The following is an 18,053-nucleotide window of genomic DNA, read 5'->3' as shown; positions in this document are numbered from 1 at the left end:
CTATGTAATGTTATCAAAGATGTTTTGAAATAAATGGATGTTTATGAATAGTACATTTACATTGGTGACGCTATCAAATATTTTTTATGTATGTGGCCGACGGTAGAAAGCTACAGCGGGATATTCTGTACAAAAACCCAATACACCCGATAGACATTATTTGTGTAAGTAATACAATTGATGGGTTTACGAAATGATCAATGATAATGCTCGACTAAGAGATAAAAGTTGTTGCTTTTATGAGTTGTAAGCCTAATATTGATGTCTTAGAAGGTAAGAATACAAAAATTTCGAGGACGAAATTTCTTTAAGGGGGAGAGAATGTAATACCCAAGAACTTTGGGTCATTATTTTAGAGGAAAAATAGAGATTCGGGAAAATTAGGTATCTGAAAAGCCTAAAAAATTTACCGAATTGACCGAAGGGAGTACCCTAAAGCTTAAATGTCTAAGGAAATAGAAATATCTCTAACGAGCATCTCAAGGCACGATTTTTAGGACCGAAAGAAATGCAATCAAGAACGATTTTTGGTACAACAAAAATACAGCCACCATTTAAACTAAAAAATCGAATTCTCATAGGAGACTCCCGAAATGATAACGGGAGCTATGGGAAGCTTCGGTTTGTCGAGTAGAGCAACCCTTTAGAGGTTTCAGGAAGAAACGAGTAGGTTTAAAGCCTAAATGGAGAAACAAGCCTAAGTGTAATTTTCCAAAGTTTCCCGAGAGGGGTCAAAATGTCATTTTTTGCAAAAGTGGCAAAGAGGAAATTGAAAGATTGGAACTTAAGGGGCTCGATGGAAATTGAGGAAAGTGTAGGGGTTGTGAGGAAAGGGGCCAAAATGGAAAAATCGAATCTGAGGGGGGCAAAACTGCAATTTCAAAAACTCCATAGCCATGGCTTTTAACAGTGGTGCACCAGCTCTGGCCGGCCATTTCAAGCAATGGGCTAGCACGAGGGATGGTCGGGGATCTCGTAGGAACCATCATGAGCCGATAACGACCACCGAAGTGGCCGAAATTTTGAGAAAATCGGCTAAGAAAGCTGGCCAAAAATGGGAGACTTGCAACTCGATTTTGCAGGCGAATATTAGTACCTTTAGGTCGATCTGGGGGGGTAAAGACGCCTAAGGCAGTGGGTAAGCCATCCAAAGCCATTTCAAAGCTCGACATTCGCCTATAAATAGAGCTCTTGATGGCCGAAATTTTCAGAAGTTGGAGGCTCAAATCGAAGGCTATTTCAAACGAATTGAGAGGCAAGGATAAGGGGATTTTGTTGCCCATAAGGTAAGGATTATTTCTGTGCATTTTAAAGCATTTTGGTTGAGATTTGAAGGCTATTCGAAGCCTCGCCGGAAAACGAAACGGACCGCCTAGCTGAGCCTTCAAGTGGTCGGTTGGGCAGTCTCCGATGCTCCTTTCGGGATGAAACCTATGCCATCGTGATCGACTTGGCATAGGCTTTCTGGTGGTGCAAAAATCCCATTTTTCGGCAAGGCCGTGGCTGGAGAAGACGACCGGCGCGTGGGCCCCATGAGCTAGTCTCAATCGCCCTAACACGCGCCTGCGTGTGCAGGCGCGTGTGACCTTATTATTTTCTGATTTTTTTTAAATGTTTAGAAATTTATTTGATGATTTTCGATGTAAAAATATTTGGAGAAAAATGGGTGTGGGTATTTATTTTAGAAATTAGTAAGGAAAAATTGAAGAAAAATGGAGAAAAAGGCAAGAAAATAGAAGAAAAATAATGTTTATTGATTTTTTTTTAATAAACATCTTTCCTAGGGTGCTTTTGGACTTGAGGTGAACCATTTGGTGCAAATTTCAAAATTGGCACGCAAATTGAGGCAATTTGCACATTTTTTGAGGCATCCCAATTTCTGTGAAAGGTGAGTGGTTTTATCCCTATAACTCATATATGATATGATTTCCTTGCTATGTATAATATTTTCACATGTTATGATCATTTTCGTTCATATACTATTGCATGGGAAAACGTGATATATACACGACACGATATTTTTGTCATATTGAAATTCGTGCATGGGGTTGGGATGTTACCCTAAGAGTGTAGCCGAAATTCCGCTAGGGCAATTAATGGAACAACGTTAGGCTTATCCTGCAAGAGGTTCGGGATTCTGCTTAGGGTTCCGTGCCGGGCTGGTGGGCTTGGGAAATTACATTGCGGGTATATGTTTATAATTGTCCATGCATCATGCATCATTCATTCATATATGTCCAACCCTCACTTAGAAGATTTCATCTTCTGATATTGGATTATGTCCCTGGAATATTCCACGTTCCAGGCGAGCCAATTAGCCGGAAGGGCAAGGAAGTGATCGAGGCATGATCGTGGTAGAAATTTTGTGGGACCCATGTGGGACCAGGACTATCTATTTTATTCGGATGTATTGTTTAGATTTTAATATCGTCTATAATGTTATGTTGGGTGAACAATATGTATGTACCCACATATGTCATGTTTTCGAGGTTTCTCACAGGTTTTGATCTTGCTTCCGCCATGTTTAAAGCATATCATTCCCTTACTTTATTTGGGACTGTTATTAAATAAAAGTTATGTTGAGGATTTATTTCCGGTTTATGTTTGATGTAAAAAAAAAAATCCTAGCATATATGAATGCCCTGGAAGGCGGGGTGTTACACTCAAAACCTCAAGAACACATTTGAATGATACGATAACACTGAGAACTCATTCGGATAACACCTAGAACTCATTCGAATACCACAAAACTCATTCAAATGACAAAAAGGCTTATTCGAATGTCTGAATCTCGTATGAAACAAAGATTATGATAACAGAGACTATATCTTGAATCAAGACTTAATATTACTACACCATTCCAAAAGAAATATGGGAGAAAAATCCCAATTGATATAGAATAACATCAAGATGAATCAACAATCATACTGGGAAAGGAAACGCTTGCGAGAGAACCATGCATAACTTATCAAAACTCACTGCACATTGATATACTGCATGTATATATATATATAAACATACTGTCTGATCAATCTGAAACTCAAATAAGGAGATACTGAAGCTGAGATTAATATTGAAACATGATCCCCTAAGAATAGTTTAACGGGATAGATACTTGCTCATGACCTCACTGTTATATGCATACATAAATATATAAACGTATCTGTTTACTAATACAAAACTGAAACTTAACGAAGCTATTGAATAATCTGAAACGTACTCACAAGAACCTATAATGGAAGGGATTACAGGGAAGATACTTACCTTTCAATCTCTCTGATCGACTTCTACGACTTCAATGAAAATCTCCTATGCCAATATCACTATTAAAGCTTCTCCAATTCTCTGTTCTTCATAACGTGAAGAAAAACTAAACACTACGAATATATATATATATATATGTAATGGAGAACAACCCTAAAAGCCTATCTCAATCTCCTAGTATAATTTAGAGACCTCTCAAACTTCTCCTCATACGAGGATAAGCCAGCTCATAATATCACTAATTAGAAATTAAATTTTAATAACAACTTCTTAAATGACCACCATATCCTTGTACTTAATTCTTAAATAACTAAATGCCATTAAGTGTTATTTCTCAATTAAAAATCTCTAAATTGCCACATTAAATAATTAATTGGCAAATTTACTTTTAAATAATTCTAAATAAATTATAAACCCTCTAACGGGTGATTACACTTCCAGCACTTGATCTTTCTCACTCTTGTTTGAATGCTCTATCAATAGTTTGTTCTTTTATTTCATAGCCTCCATACTCACCATATATATATGCATCTCCAGAGACTTAGTGGTTACAAAGAGGGGCAAGGAGCAATTTTAAAATTCAAAAATTCTCTATCTTTTCCAAGTTCCCACTGATACATTTCAACATCTATAGGTATCTTAGTATACAAACACGTTAAAAAAATAATTTGTACAAAAGATCAATATGAGAAATTCAAGGAGACAACCTAATAACAAAATTAGCTATATGGTTTTTGAGACAAAAAGGACAAGAGAGTTATAGATAATATCATCAGAATATGTAAAAGTAAATTTAAAATACCTTTTCTTCAAAAAGAGATTTTACTTTTTGCATGAGAAAATCAAGATATGATTTTGAAGTACAAGGTGAAAAACAATATGAAAAATATACCCTTGAGCATGCAACCAAAAGAGATGCAAAAAGCAATGTACAATCAGAAATGACCATTGAACTTCAATCGACCTAAGGGACTACTTTAGTCGATCGAAGTTATCCAACAACCATTCTCATAGCTTCGGTCAAAGGCTAGGTCCACCTAAGATCAGAGACTAACATTTTGGCCAACTTAGATCGACCTAAGATACTCACGAACAGATACAAACATTCTGCCTTACTTCAATCAATTTAGGCTAAACCATTAGTCAACCTAAGATACATAGCCATGAAAAACATATATTTTTCTCCACAAGAAGTTGATAAAATATATCTATATTATAAAAATATTTTTGTTATCATCAAAATCTTATTTACTTACCCTTGATCTTAACAAACCTCCATCATCAGAACTAATAATTGATCGATTTAGAAATGATAAACAAAAATCCCTATACTCTAAAGTTCTATCGAAAGGATATCTACCCAATCGAAACATCAACTGGTTTGATTTTTAATCAATAAATTTTGGAAACAACCTTAAAACCTAGATAACCAATGTAGGATGGTTCACACAATCAAATCTAAACCTTCCATGTTACATGGATGTAATAACTGAATTTTACTCAAGACTCCCTAGATATCCAATTGAAAGTAAGGTTATAGTAATAATGACATAAAATTTAGATTTCAAGGAAAAGAATTTGTCTATACTTCTAATCAACTTAGTGAAGATCTCCAATCATCCTTTAGTGAAACATTTTTAGAAGAGCGTAAGTTTGATTTTGATGAAATAAGGAAATCCTTCACTAGCAAAGAAAAATTTGTTCCTTCCAACAATCATCCTTGTTCTCATGAGTTTCTAAACCTTGAGGTTAGGGTGTTACATCATTTTATTGTAGCTACAATCAATGTTCATAGTGGATCTTTCCATTTCGTTACCTATGATGACTTAACCCTCATCTCAAGTGTTACCCGTTGTTCCTTCCGGCCCTAAAGGATGATCAGATGGATAGCTTGAGGCAACGACAATCCACATGGTGGGTGGCACCTGAAAGCACTCTGACGCTTAGGTAAGTAAAAGCTGAAGACGGTAGAGTTTCTGTAAGATTGAAAATAACATACCTTGACTGGTGGTCGGCTAGTTTATATAAGAGAGAATGAGAGAGCCCCTTGGGTGTCATTAGCTATGGTGTGAGGATAGAGAGACAAGATTTCCAGTACTGATGGCAATTGGTGGTCAAGATATTTGGAGTTGATGAGGCCTGTTATAGTTGTGAGGATCTCAGAGGGCATTGATGAGATGAGGGTGCTATAGAATTGGTGTTGGGTCAAGATCGGGTCTGGTGTCGAGCTATGGGCCTACTATTTGGGCTGAGCCTAATAGAATCAGTGCAATCCATAACATTTCAGGTCAAATGTTCGCAAGGGAGAGCATTCGAGCTCGAGATGCATGGTCGAGGTGGTGTTCATGTTTTAGCGTGTTTTGAGCTTGGGCCGAGCTTGATAGTTCTAAGAGTCATTTTTAACGTCCTAATGAGTAGTGCATGTAGTCCGTAATTTGAAGTGTTTGCTCTGGAAGATGGGACGTTGTGAGTAGGTGGTGAGGCATCCCACCAATTTCACTCAGAGTATTAAATATGTGTCAAGTGGCGTGACAATAGACGGAAAACAACCATGAAGGCGATCATCTCATGATTGATGACGCTTAATCTTTGTCCATCGAATGCATCATGTTGTGTTGATTCATCTTCTAGGATGGGCCTGAATCATGACTGTTGAGCAATATTGGTATAAAGGTTTCTTTTCCCGCTTCTCAATCTCACTCATCACATTTGTAGGCCATCTTCAGATTTATAGACTCAGTGGTGTCAGCATCATAAGATGAACTAATTGATATTCCTATTCCATCAATTGTTCTGGATTATCCAAGGGAAGATACTCAGTTTGGAAAAGACTAGAAGCGTGAAGATTAGGATTAGGTTTTTAGTACTGGAACTATGTATCAAAATATTGTAATCCACTTATTTGAATTAATGAAATTGGTGTTTTTCTTGCAAATATCACAGTGTATAAATGTAATACCCGATATTTTTAAGTTTACATATTTGAGAAAATAAGACATTTCAAAGGATTATGAAAGCCCTGAGATAAAAGTTCAGTTTTTAAACTAGAGATAAAATTGTAATTTTGAAGTTTAGGTAAAAGTAAAATTTTTGAAAAAGAAACCCAGGAACAAGTGTAATTTACTAAAAGACCTGAGAATTAGTGAGATTCAAGAAAAGCTCGGGGACGTAATTGAAATGGATTTCAAACTTCATTCCAATATGACTTTGGATTTCAAAACTTATTAAATATAACTTTGGATTCCAAATATTATTTAATTTGGTGTTGGATTCCAAATAGAATTCCAATATAGCTTGGGAAATGTGGCGGGATAAGATTGGCACAAGTAAAAGAGTAATGATTACGGCGCTAGGTGGCGACACATGATTGGCTCGGGATTTCTATAAACAGGGCAAGGGTTTCCAAAAGCCATTCAAGTGTGTTTCGGGTTGGGGTGAGAGGTTATGAGGTGAGGAATCTATTCTAGAGAGAGAGGGGGAAACTATGCAAAAATAAGGAGTGGAATCGGTGGAGAAACAAGAGAGAAAAGAGCCTCATCAGAATTTTTGGGCCTTCCTAGAAGACCGTGCATAATGGTCAGTAAATCTGAAAGGTAAGTCTGACCTAACTTCATATTCTTGTAGAGGGATGAAATAGGAGTATGTAGGAAAAAAATAGGGGTCAAATTGGAGCTAAAACGAGGGAGTTATGGCCGAAATACAAAAACTGCATAAGGTTGGCCGAAAATTAAAGGAGGCGCGTGAACTTCATGCACTGGGAAGGGCTGCTCATGAAGGCGGGTGGGCCACCTTCCCATGGTTGGTTTGGGGGCATGAAATACTATTTTTTCATGAAATTTTTTAGATTTACTCATATTTTAATTCTCTACAACCCTATGTAAAAATATTTGGGTTTTGGTTTACAAAAATATGTGTTTTCTGCATAAAACCTAACTCAACAAGCATGAACGGTACACTCGAAAGGTAAACTGTCAAGGTGAGTGATTTTTGAATGTTTTTTGCTTCTTATTGATCACTTTTGGTTTTATTTGTGGGTGGTTTGTTTCCTACATCTCGCATTTCCTTTATTTTGGGCGTATCCATCCTACTTTGCTTGCATCATGTTTGAACATTATAACTTTTGTGTGTGACTTGTGGCTTTCATGTCATATTCCTTCTACTTTGTCATACATCATGTCATGATTGGTGGCTTACATCTCACGTTTCCTTTCTTTTGAGCATATATTTCCTATTTTATATGCATCATAGTGTTTGTAGTTGTTGCTAGTTGATGGGACTAGAGTTTGAACATGATGATTGGCAGCTTGTTGGTGGAACATCATGGCGATCAGGGAGTAATCCTGTGCCTAGAGGTGGGGTTGTGCCTAGAGCTGAGGCATGAGAGGTTGGACCACGATCATGTGTGCAGAGATGGGGCTTAACCCAAAGTAAGGCTAAGATGTTTAACACAAGTGTTGGCAGGGATGATGGTGACTCGAGGAGATTCCTTGATATAATGCATATTTCTCTTGCATGCATTATTTCATTTCTTATACCACTCACTTATATGTAACTATCTAACTTGGGTGTTTTATATCCTTGGAACATTCAAAGTTCTAGGAATGTTAGATGCTACAGGTACCCTAGGTTCCAGTTTGGGTAAAGGCAAGGAGGTGGTGCTTGGCTAGTGATATGCCCTGGAAACTTGGAGAGTAATGGGACCTAAAAGAGTCGCGAGACATGGACATGAATCCCAAGGGCCCAAAGGGTTGTAGGAGATCAAGGAAACAAGTCGAAGGAGTAAGAGGTCGAGCCAAGACCAAGTGGGGAGGACCCACTCGGTTATGCCGAGTGGGTATGACACTGCTTTGGTTTTTCGGGCATAACTCTCTCATACAAGCTCCAATTGAGGTGATTCAAAATCCTATGGAGAGACACTGGCTGAATCAAGGCTTAAATTGGGCTCTAAGTTGATGCACCTACACTATTAAGGCTTAGAGTCAAGTATTGAAGGAAGATGGATCCAAACCAAGACAAAAGGGAAAAAGAAGGCATGAACGAGTGGCCCCCCACTCAGTTATGATCGAGTGGCCCCTCACTCGGTCATGGGGAGACCAATTTCCCTCATTTTTCATGACCCACTCGGTTATGCCAAGTGGGTATGACACTGCTTTCGTTTTTTCGGCCATAACTTTCTCATAGGAGCTCCGATTGAGCTGATTCAAAGTCCTATGGAAAGCTAAGATAATTATATACAATTTTTGTGTTTTGAGTTTTGAGACATTCGAGATGAATAAAGGTGTAAATTGGGCATAAAATTGAGGTACGGGAACCACTCAAAACCGAACCAAGGAAAAGGGCAAAAGAAGGCATAACCGAGTGGCCCCCCCACTTGGTCATGACCGAGTGATCCCCCATACAGTCATGGTCGAGTGGGATTGGGCCAATCTCTCATCTTTTCCCTCTCGGATGGGCCGTGAAATCATCGAAACGAACCGCGAGATTCTCGCCCCGATTGTCGCATGTCTCCTCTCTCTCCTCCGCTATAAATAGAAGACCATGCCTTCATTACAAGGTACGCACTTTTGGGCTCCTCAAGACAATTCCATAATTTTGGCTCTCGAGAACTAACTTAGGCATCGGAGTGTTTGCGCGGGGACCCCCACCCGCGCCCTAATGTTGCTCTCGTTTTGCAGGGCCACTCGGTTATGAGGGCCACTCAATTATGGAGGGCCACTCGGTTATGGAGAGCCACTCGGTTATGAGGCTACTCGGTTATGGAGGGCCACTCGATTATCTCAGGTCACCTGATCATCAGACCCTCAGCGCACCTTGGTCACGAGACCTTAGCTCGCCTTAGTCATGAGACCCTCAGCTCACCTTGGTCACGAGACCTCAGCTCGCCTTAGTCGCGAGACCTCAGCTCGCCTTGATCACGAGACCTCAGCTCGCCTTGGTCGCGAGACCTCAGCTCTCCTTGATCACGAGACCTCAGCTTGCGTGCACGTTGGAGACGAGATTCTACTCATATCGCACTTTAGCGACAAGACTCTCAGGACACTAGACTCTCAAAACCCTTAAGAATCAGAAGTCTCTAGAAACTCCCATGGTCAACCACGTACCTTACATTCTCCCACGTAAAAAAAAAAAAAAAAAAAAATAGATTGTTGTATTTTGGCAACAACAATTGGCGCCATCTGTGGGAAACGCAAGACAAAAAGTCAACTTAAGAATGACAAACACCCGTGGACACTGACGAACTCTCTCTCAAGACGTAGAAACATGCCTACCACCACGGAACTCTCAACAACAGGGAGCACCTCCCATTATTCCCGATTCTCACCCACAAGGAGCACCTCCGCCCCCTCATAATGCTCAACCCCAAGGAGGTGATCGCTTCGTTTCCCCGAGCCAGCAAGTGGGGAACCAATCAGTCCCACCTCCACTTAACATCGGCTCAAGGCCACTTCCCGCTAATCAAGCTGGGACTTCACGACAGCCACCACGTACGGTATCGTGGGAAGAGTATGAAGCATTGAGACAGCAACATGTTGAGGGCATGCAGGCACTTCGAGACATGGCTGGTATACTCCAAGGTATGATGCTTGGAGGGACATTGCCTGATACCTTGAAAAAGTTTATGCCACCGCCTGAGCCTCAGCCCGAGGTGGGAGCTGATTCCTATCAAGAGGCCACTCCCTATTCTCATTCCCGATCTACTCCTCGTCAGGAGGATAGATCACCACCACCAAGGAAGAATCCTCGCACCACGCCCCGAAGAAATGAAAGCCCATGAAAGGAAAACTGGGCTAGAAGACCCCAAAGGCGGAGATACCATGAAACTGGAGCCAACACGCCGACATGACATGATAACCAAACAACAACAAGTATACGGGATGACATGAAATGGGTAGTCGAAGAAGTACTTGAACGAAAGAAATTGATCCCAACCACGGAGGAGCAACAACGCAGAAAATGTCTGTTTACTACAGATTTATTGGAGAAGTCATTGCCAAGAAAATTCAAAATGCCTCAAATCACTCCCTATTCCGGCAAGGATGATCCCTATGATCACATTCAAAACTATGAGTCGTTGATGATATTGCACGAATTGGACGAAGACATAATGTGCCGAGCCTTCTCCTTAACTCTGTTAGGGCATGCCCGAACATGGTTCAACAGTTTACCTGAGGCCTCTATCTCTTCATTCGGTCAGCTCAAAACAGAATTTGTTAAGACATTTATGATTAATAGCTAAAGAAAAAAGGACGCCACATACTTGCTTAGTATTCAACAAGGGAACAAAGAAACTCTGTGTCAGTATGTAGATAGATTTCGGAATGCCACCCTCGAAGTTTATGATTTACCAATTGCAAAGGCAGTGTCTGCTATGTTACAAGGAACACGGTTAACTTCCCTACAAGAATCATTATCTTTGGACCCACCAACATCACTAGCATGTTTGTTTGCTAGAGAAAATAAATACATGCACCATATGGAAGTTATGAGAGCTGTAGGTGGGAATGAGGATAGAAAGCGAAAAAGAAAGGAACGTAATGTTGAAGAAGACTCCAAACGGGTTAGGGGATTAGATATACCTCGACCCCAGTTCCAGCATTACACAAGACTTCTTCAACCTCAATCGACCATACTTGCAGCCATCGATGGGTCAGGTCTCATTAGACTCCCGAAAAAGGTTGACCATCACATGGGGAAGAATAGAGAAGAATATTGCAGGTATCACAGAACTCGTGGTCATTCCACTGACCAATGCCGGGAGTTGAGAGATCAGATTAAGATGCTAGTTCGTGAAGGACATCTTCAAAGGTATGTACAGGTTAAAGACAGGGAGCCTCGAAAAGGAGAAGATAGACAGGAAGAATGGAAGAGATTAAATCAGAGACATCAAGAGAGAGGAAAGGATTATGGAGAGAATCAACCTCTAGACAATGAACCAGTTCATGAGCCCATACATGTCATCTCGGGCGATGAAACTATGGCAGGGGATTCCTCCCATTCCACCAAGATAAGCCACGAAAGGACATGCCCTTAGAAGAAGGCAATCAGCCACCATTAATGCCCTCAAAGAGAAAACTGGGACCAAAATTCAGACACATTGAAGAGAGCCTATGTTAAAGATCGAGAAACTAAACTTTTTGAAATTGTGCATGACCTGCGTATTTCGTGCTTAAAGGAAACAATAAGACCCAAAATGAAACAGTGGATGTACTCACTTATTTCAAAAAATGTCAGCGTTTCATTACACATTGCTTTATGAAAGTTGTTTGTTATGCTTTGCTTACAGGAAATAAAAACAAACTCAAGCCCATTGTCCCGCTTATAACCCGACAATGAGGTAAAAGTACATTTAAACCCATTGCCATGCTCACTGCCCGAGGTAAAACTACACTCAAGCCTATTGCCCCGCTCACGGCCCAGCAATGAGGGAAAAATATAGTCAAGCCCATTGACCGACTCACTGCCCGGCAATGAGGTAAAAGTACATTCAAGCCCATTGCCCCGCTCACGGCCCGGCAATGAGGTAAAAGTACAGTGAAGCTCATTGCCTCGCTCATGGCCTGGCAACGAGGGAAAAATAAACTCAATCCTGCTGCCCCACTCACGGCCCGGCAACGAGAGAAAAATAAACTCAAGCCCATTGTCCCGCTTATAGCCCAATAATGAGGTAAAAGTACATTCAAACTCATTGCCCCGCTCACGGCCCGACAATGAGGTAAAAGTACACTCAAGCCCGTTGCCCCGCTCACGGCCCGGCAACGAGGGAAAAATAAACTCAAGCCCATTGTCCCGCTTATAGCCCGTCCATAAGGTAAAAGTACATTCAAACCCATTGCCCCGCTCACGGCCCGGCAATGAGGTAAAAGTACACTCAAGCCTGTTGCCCCGCTCACGGCCCGGCAACGAGGGAAAAATACAATCAAGCCTATTGCCCCGCTCATGGCCTGACAATGAGGTAAAAGTACATTCAAGCCTGTTATCTCGCTTATATCCCGGTAACGAGGTAAAAGTACAGTCAAGCCCGTTGCCTCGCTCATGGCCCGGCAATAAGGTAAAAGTAAATTCAAGCTCATTGTCCCGCTTATAGCCCATCAACAAGGTAAAAGTACATTTCAAGCCCGTTGCCCCGCTTATAGCCTAGCAACGAGGTAAAAGTACATTCAAGAGCGTTGCCTCACTTACAGCCCGACAACGAGGAAAAAACCTAACACGACCCCCGTTGTCCCGTTCATGGCCCGACAATGAGGGAAAAACCAACTCAAGCCCGATGCACTACTTATAGCCAGGCAACGAGGGAAGAATAGATTCAAGCTTGATTGCCCCGCTCCTGGCTTGATAACAAGGAAAAAATATATTCAACCTCGCTGTCCCGCTTATAGCCCGACAACAAGGTAAAAGCAAATACAAGCCTATTATCCTACGCATAACACAATAATAGTGAGCAGAATCAAACTTATGGTTTGGTGCATAGTTCGACATCTATGGAAAGTTAACTTGCTGGAATATCTACCTCATACTTCTACAAAGGAATTGAAAAGCACTAGAGACCAGAAATGTAAAGGCACGGTGTGCGAACAAGCTCAAGAGGATGTGTAGAAGATGAAGCGGCTAAAAGAGAAGTAATGTTAAAAAGTTTACAGGACAAGATACTTTTTCACCCGAAACACCTGGCCAAAAGAGTAGGGAACAATTGATATGCCCTACAAACTTGGAGAGTAACGGGACCTAAAAGAGTCGCGAGACATGGACATGAAGCCCAAGGGACCAAAGGGTTGTAGGAGATCAAGGAAACAAGTCGAAGGAGCAAGAGGTCAAGCTGAGACTAAGTGGGGAGGGCCCAATCGGTTATGCTGAGTAGCTACGACACTGCTTTGGTTTTTTAGGCATAACTCTCTCATAAAAGCTCTGATTGAGGTGATTCAAAATCCTATGGAAATCCAAGATAATTATCTGCAACTTTCATGTTTTCAGTTTTGAGAGATACTAGATGCATCAAGGATTAAATTGGGCTCTAAGTTGATGCACCTACACTATTAAGGCTCAGAGTCAAGTATTGAAGAAAGATGGATCCGAACCAAGACAAAAGGGAAAAAGAAGGCATGAACGAGTGGCCCCCCACTCGATCATGGGGAGACCAATTTCCCCTCATTTTTCATGACCTACTCGGTTATGTCGAGTGGGTACGACACTACTTTGGTTTTCCGGCCATAACTTTCTCATACGAGCTCCGATTGAGCTAATTCAAAGTCCTTTGGAAAGCTAAGAAAATTATCTACAACTTTTGTGTTTTAAGTTTTGAGAGATTTGAGTTGAAAGTGTAAATCTAGAATGAAGTTGAGGTACGGGAACCACTCCAAATTGGACCAAGGAAAAAGGCAAAAGAAGGCATGACCGAGTGGCCCCCCACACGGTAATGGTCGAGTAGGCTTGGGCTAATCTCTCATTTTTTCCCTCTCGGATGGGCTGTGAAATCATCAAAATGGGCCGCGAGATTCTTGCCCCGATTATCGCACGTCTCCTCTCTTTCCTCCGCTATAAATAGGAGACCATGTCTTCATCACAAGGTACACACTTTGTGTTCCTCAAGACAATCTCATATTTTTGGTTCTCAAGAACTAACTTAGGCATCGGAGGGTTTGCGCGGGGACCCCCACCCGTGCCCTAACATTGCTCTCATTTTGTAGGGCCACTCGGTTATGAGGCCACTCGGTTATGTAGGACCACTCGGTTATGGAGGGCCACTCGATTATGAGGCCACTCGGTTATGAGGTCACTTGGTTATGGAGGGCCACTAGGTTATCTCATGTCACCCGGTTATCTCAGGTCACCTGATCATTAGACCCTCAGCGCATCTTGGTCACGAGACCTCAGCTCACCTTGGTTACGAGACCCTCAGCTCACCTTGGTCACGAGACCTCAGCTCGCCTTGGTCGCGAGACCTCAGCTCACCTTAGTCGCGAGACCTCAGCTCGCCTTGGTCACGAGACCTCAGCTCGCCTTGGTTACAAGACCTCAGCTCGCCTTGGTCACGAGACCCTCAGTGCACGTGCACATTGGAAATGAGATTCTACTCTCATCGCACCTTGGAAACAAGACTCTCGGGACACTTGACTCTCAGAACCCTTAAGACTCGGCAGTCTCTAGAAACTCCCATGGTCAACCACGCACCTTATATTCTCCCACGTAAAAAAAAAAAAAAAATAGATTGTTGTATTTTGGCAACAACAGCTAGCATTTGGAGTTTTGGATATTTAGTTTACGAAATCATTGTTTATACTTGTAACCCAAGCGTAGTACTTGTATTCTCGATACTATATTGCAAATAGTAGCTAAGATACTTAAGGATGTATGATGTATGTGGGTGATTCTATGGTTGTACCCCAAATTCATGCGTTCGTGAGGCTGCTATAGTTTCTGATATGTTAGTGAGTGATAGATTTCTATTAAACTTGTGGAAATCCTAGCCATTTATCATACTCAGGTTCAATCCTTGCTTTCGTTGATAAACGATTTCCAATAACGCCTCAGATTGTTATTAGCATATAATGAATATCATATAGTCTTATTATATATTTGAAAAATGGGGCATTACAATAACCTTCTAGAGATACTTGTTGTAAGGAGACCACTTCTTATTTATCAAGGAAGGGAACTCTAAAATAATTACCCTTAAAAACAAGGAGAGTAAATCACCTTCTCAAGTAATTTCACAAGCTATCAATGAGGTAGATGTAACACCCCACTTTTCCAAGGCATGTTACTATGTTGGGGCTCAACATATAAATACACATTCTCTTTCCATGATACATCCCTTAAGACCTCATGTGACACCCGTAACTTACTTGCATGCTTAACAATAAATAATAATATTCGAACGAACTTTAAGGTTTAACGCAGAAAAATTGGAGAAACCAGACTTCTATAAACTTAAGTAAAGTTTAGAACATAATAAAAATTCAAAGCACGTTTTGTGTAAATATAAAGTTTGACATGGAAACATGGTTTCAACAGAAGAAACGAGACTTCGCGAAGATTCTTTATAGCAATAACATATATAAAAATATCCGGAGCTTAAAGCCAAACTCATACTTCCTTGAAATTAGATAAAAATCCAAGACATGCTTTATGGCATACATATAAGAAAAGATCAGAGTTCAACCCCAAGAACTTTGTTTCAAAAGGAAACTAAAACTTAAATTCTTGAAAAATTCTTTTTCATTGATCCACCACGCTCCACGTCCCGATCTCCGCATTCATAATCACCTGGGGGGAAATATAAGGGGTGAGATTACGCAAATCTCAGTAAGTACAAGAGAACCATCATATGTATTTAAACAAGTCATGACATAACATAACATATCATATGGAGACACGAGAGGTTCCACCAACTTGCAGGGGTAAGAACCCTCGTGCGTAGCGCTACCGAGCTCCGATCCCGAAACTTGCGTGAACATAACATAACATGAGGGACCACATAACATAGTTCATGGTCATGCTTAAACATCATAAATAGTTCATAATGTACTTACCTCAACTTGGTTTGATGAGATTTGAATGTTTAAGGCTTCACCTTTACACCTCTCAATATGGCATAAACTTAGCTTCGATTGATTTGGAATACCCAAAACTCACCCAAAGGTTCTATTTATAGAATTATCCAACAAATCATAACCTGCCACGTGTCATGTAATTATTTGGGACTCATCATGACTCCCAAGTGTTCACATTGCCAAATATCCTATATAATCATTTCTATCCATGTGTTCTTATCAAATGGTGCCATGTGTCCCATATAATCATTTATATCCATGTGTTCTTATCTTATCTTTGTAATGACCAGTGGAAGCTTGCCATGTGTCCTTGATATTTTGAACCTCACATGCTTAATTACATTTTCAACACTTCCATCATTACATCTCATACGATTTAATTCATTTTTCTACATTTCCCATCATTACTTCACATAGTTAATTTATTTTCTACATTTCCCATCATTACTCCCACATGGTTATTTGATTTTCTACATATCCCATCATTACACCCACATGGTTAATTGATTTTCTCCATATCCCATCATTACACCTTTAACTAGTTAGCTATATTTGGTTACTTTAACTATTTAGTTTGAGATATTTTGATGAGATATTTTTAGGTTTCAAGAATTGCACCTTGGCCCAAAATTTTCGGATAATTTGCACTTAGGCCCTTGCAACTTAGTCCCCGGGCTATTTTTTAATTGCATTTTAGCCCCCGAAGAAAGGATAAATTACGCTAATACCCCAAGATTTTAGGTAAATTATATTTTTACCCGAACTTCAATATTTACGATTTTGCCACTGGCTCAAAAACTGATCATTTGTCTCAAGGTTTCTATAATTCCTTGAAAGGACATATTTCCTCAAGTATTAGAAGCTAAAAATCCCAAGTATTATATTTCAGTTTTAAAATCTTGGGCGTTACAATCTACCCTCCTAAAAAAATTTTCGTCCTCGAAAATTTACCTTACTTCTCGTCATCAAACAGCTGGGGATATTTGGATCGCATCTCGTCCTCACGCTCCCATGTTGCTTCTTCAACTGAATGATGTTGCCATAACACCTTAACCAACGGTATATCTTTATTGCGAAGCCTTCGTATCTCTCGAGTAACAATGCTTATTGGTGCCTCCTCATATTTCAAGTCTTGCTGTATCTCTAATGGTTGATGCTTTATTACATGGGTTGGGTCGGGGACATACTTTCTGAGCATTGATACATGAAAAACGTCATGTACTGCTGACAGATCTGGTGGTAAGGCTAGCTGATAAGCAACGTTCCCAACCCGCTTTAAGATCTCAAACGGGCCTATAAATCGAGGTCTAAGCTTTCCTTTCTTCCCAAATCGTAAAACTCCTTTTATGGGTGTAACTTTTAAGAATATCTTATCACCAATGGAAAACTCCAAATCCCTTCTTCTTTTATCTACATAGCTTTTTTGTCTATCCTGAGCCTTCTTCATACTATCCTTGATCTTTTCAATAGCTTGTACAGTTTGTTCCACAATCTCTGGACCCAAAATCTTCCGCTCGCCTACTTCATTCCAATGAACAGGTGATCTGCATTTCCTTCCATATAGCGCCTCATAGGGTGCCATGCCAATAGATGCATGGTGACTATTGTTGTATGCGAATTCAATTAATGGTAGATGTTTCTCCCAATGTCCACCAAATTCTAGGGTACAAATACGAAGCATATCCTCTAAAGTTTGTATTGTCCTTTCAGATTGTCCATCTGTCTGAGGATGAAAAGCTGTACTAAAACTCAATTTGGTTCCCATGGCTCTGTGTAAGCTTTTCCAAAAGTTAGATGTGAATCTCGGGTCCCTATCCAATACAATGGAAACTGGAACACCATGTAGTCTTACTATTTCCTTAACATACAGTCGTGCCAGCTGATCCATTGTAAATGTCATCCGAATAGGTAAGAAGTGAGCTGATTTGGTAAGTCGATCCACGATCACCCAAATAACCTCATGTCCTGTTACTGATTTTGGAAATCCTACAACAAAGTCCATCGTCACATGTTCCCATTTCCACTCTGGAACCTCCAATGGTTACAGTAACCCTGCTGGTCGTTGGTGCTCAGCTTTTACTTGCTGACATATCAAACACTTCTCAACAAATTTAGCTATGTCTTCTTTCATATTTCTCCACCAAAACACTGCCTTTAGGTCACGATACATCTTTGTACTTCCAGGATGTACAGAATAAGGAGTGGAGTGGGCTTCTTCTAGAATTTCTTGCCTTATTTCCT

General features: G+C 40.5%; 1 protein-coding gene across 4 annotated transcripts in view; it reads right to left on the bottom strand.

Annotated features, from left to right (window-relative positions):
* Positions 1-18,053, bottom strand: part of LOC127808821 (uncharacterized) — a 62,043-nt gene that overhangs the window by 24,516 nt on the left and 19,474 nt on the right. Inside the window, exons 1-2 of one of the 4 annotated variants that reach the window (XR_008024986.1) lie at positions 15,792-15,980; positions 15,173-15,525 (exon numbers count right to left, since the gene is read on the bottom strand). The exons of 2 other annotated variants lie outside the window; for them this stretch is intronic. The gene's annotated coding sequence lies outside the window, so the exon portion shown is untranslated. Of the gene's footprint in view, positions 1-15,172; positions 15,526-15,791; positions 15,981-18,053 lie in introns of those variants that run through there. One more of the 4 variants, XM_052347469.1, reaches the window with a different exon arrangement.

This window comes from Diospyros lotus, chromosome 8 (assembly GCF_014633365.1).
Source record: "Diospyros lotus cultivar Yz01 chromosome 8, ASM1463336v1, whole genome shotgun sequence".
Lineage (NCBI taxonomy): Eukaryota > Viridiplantae > Streptophyta > Magnoliopsida > Ericales > Ebenaceae > Diospyros > Diospyros lotus.
This window is presented reverse-complemented; position numbering and strand designations above follow the sequence as displayed.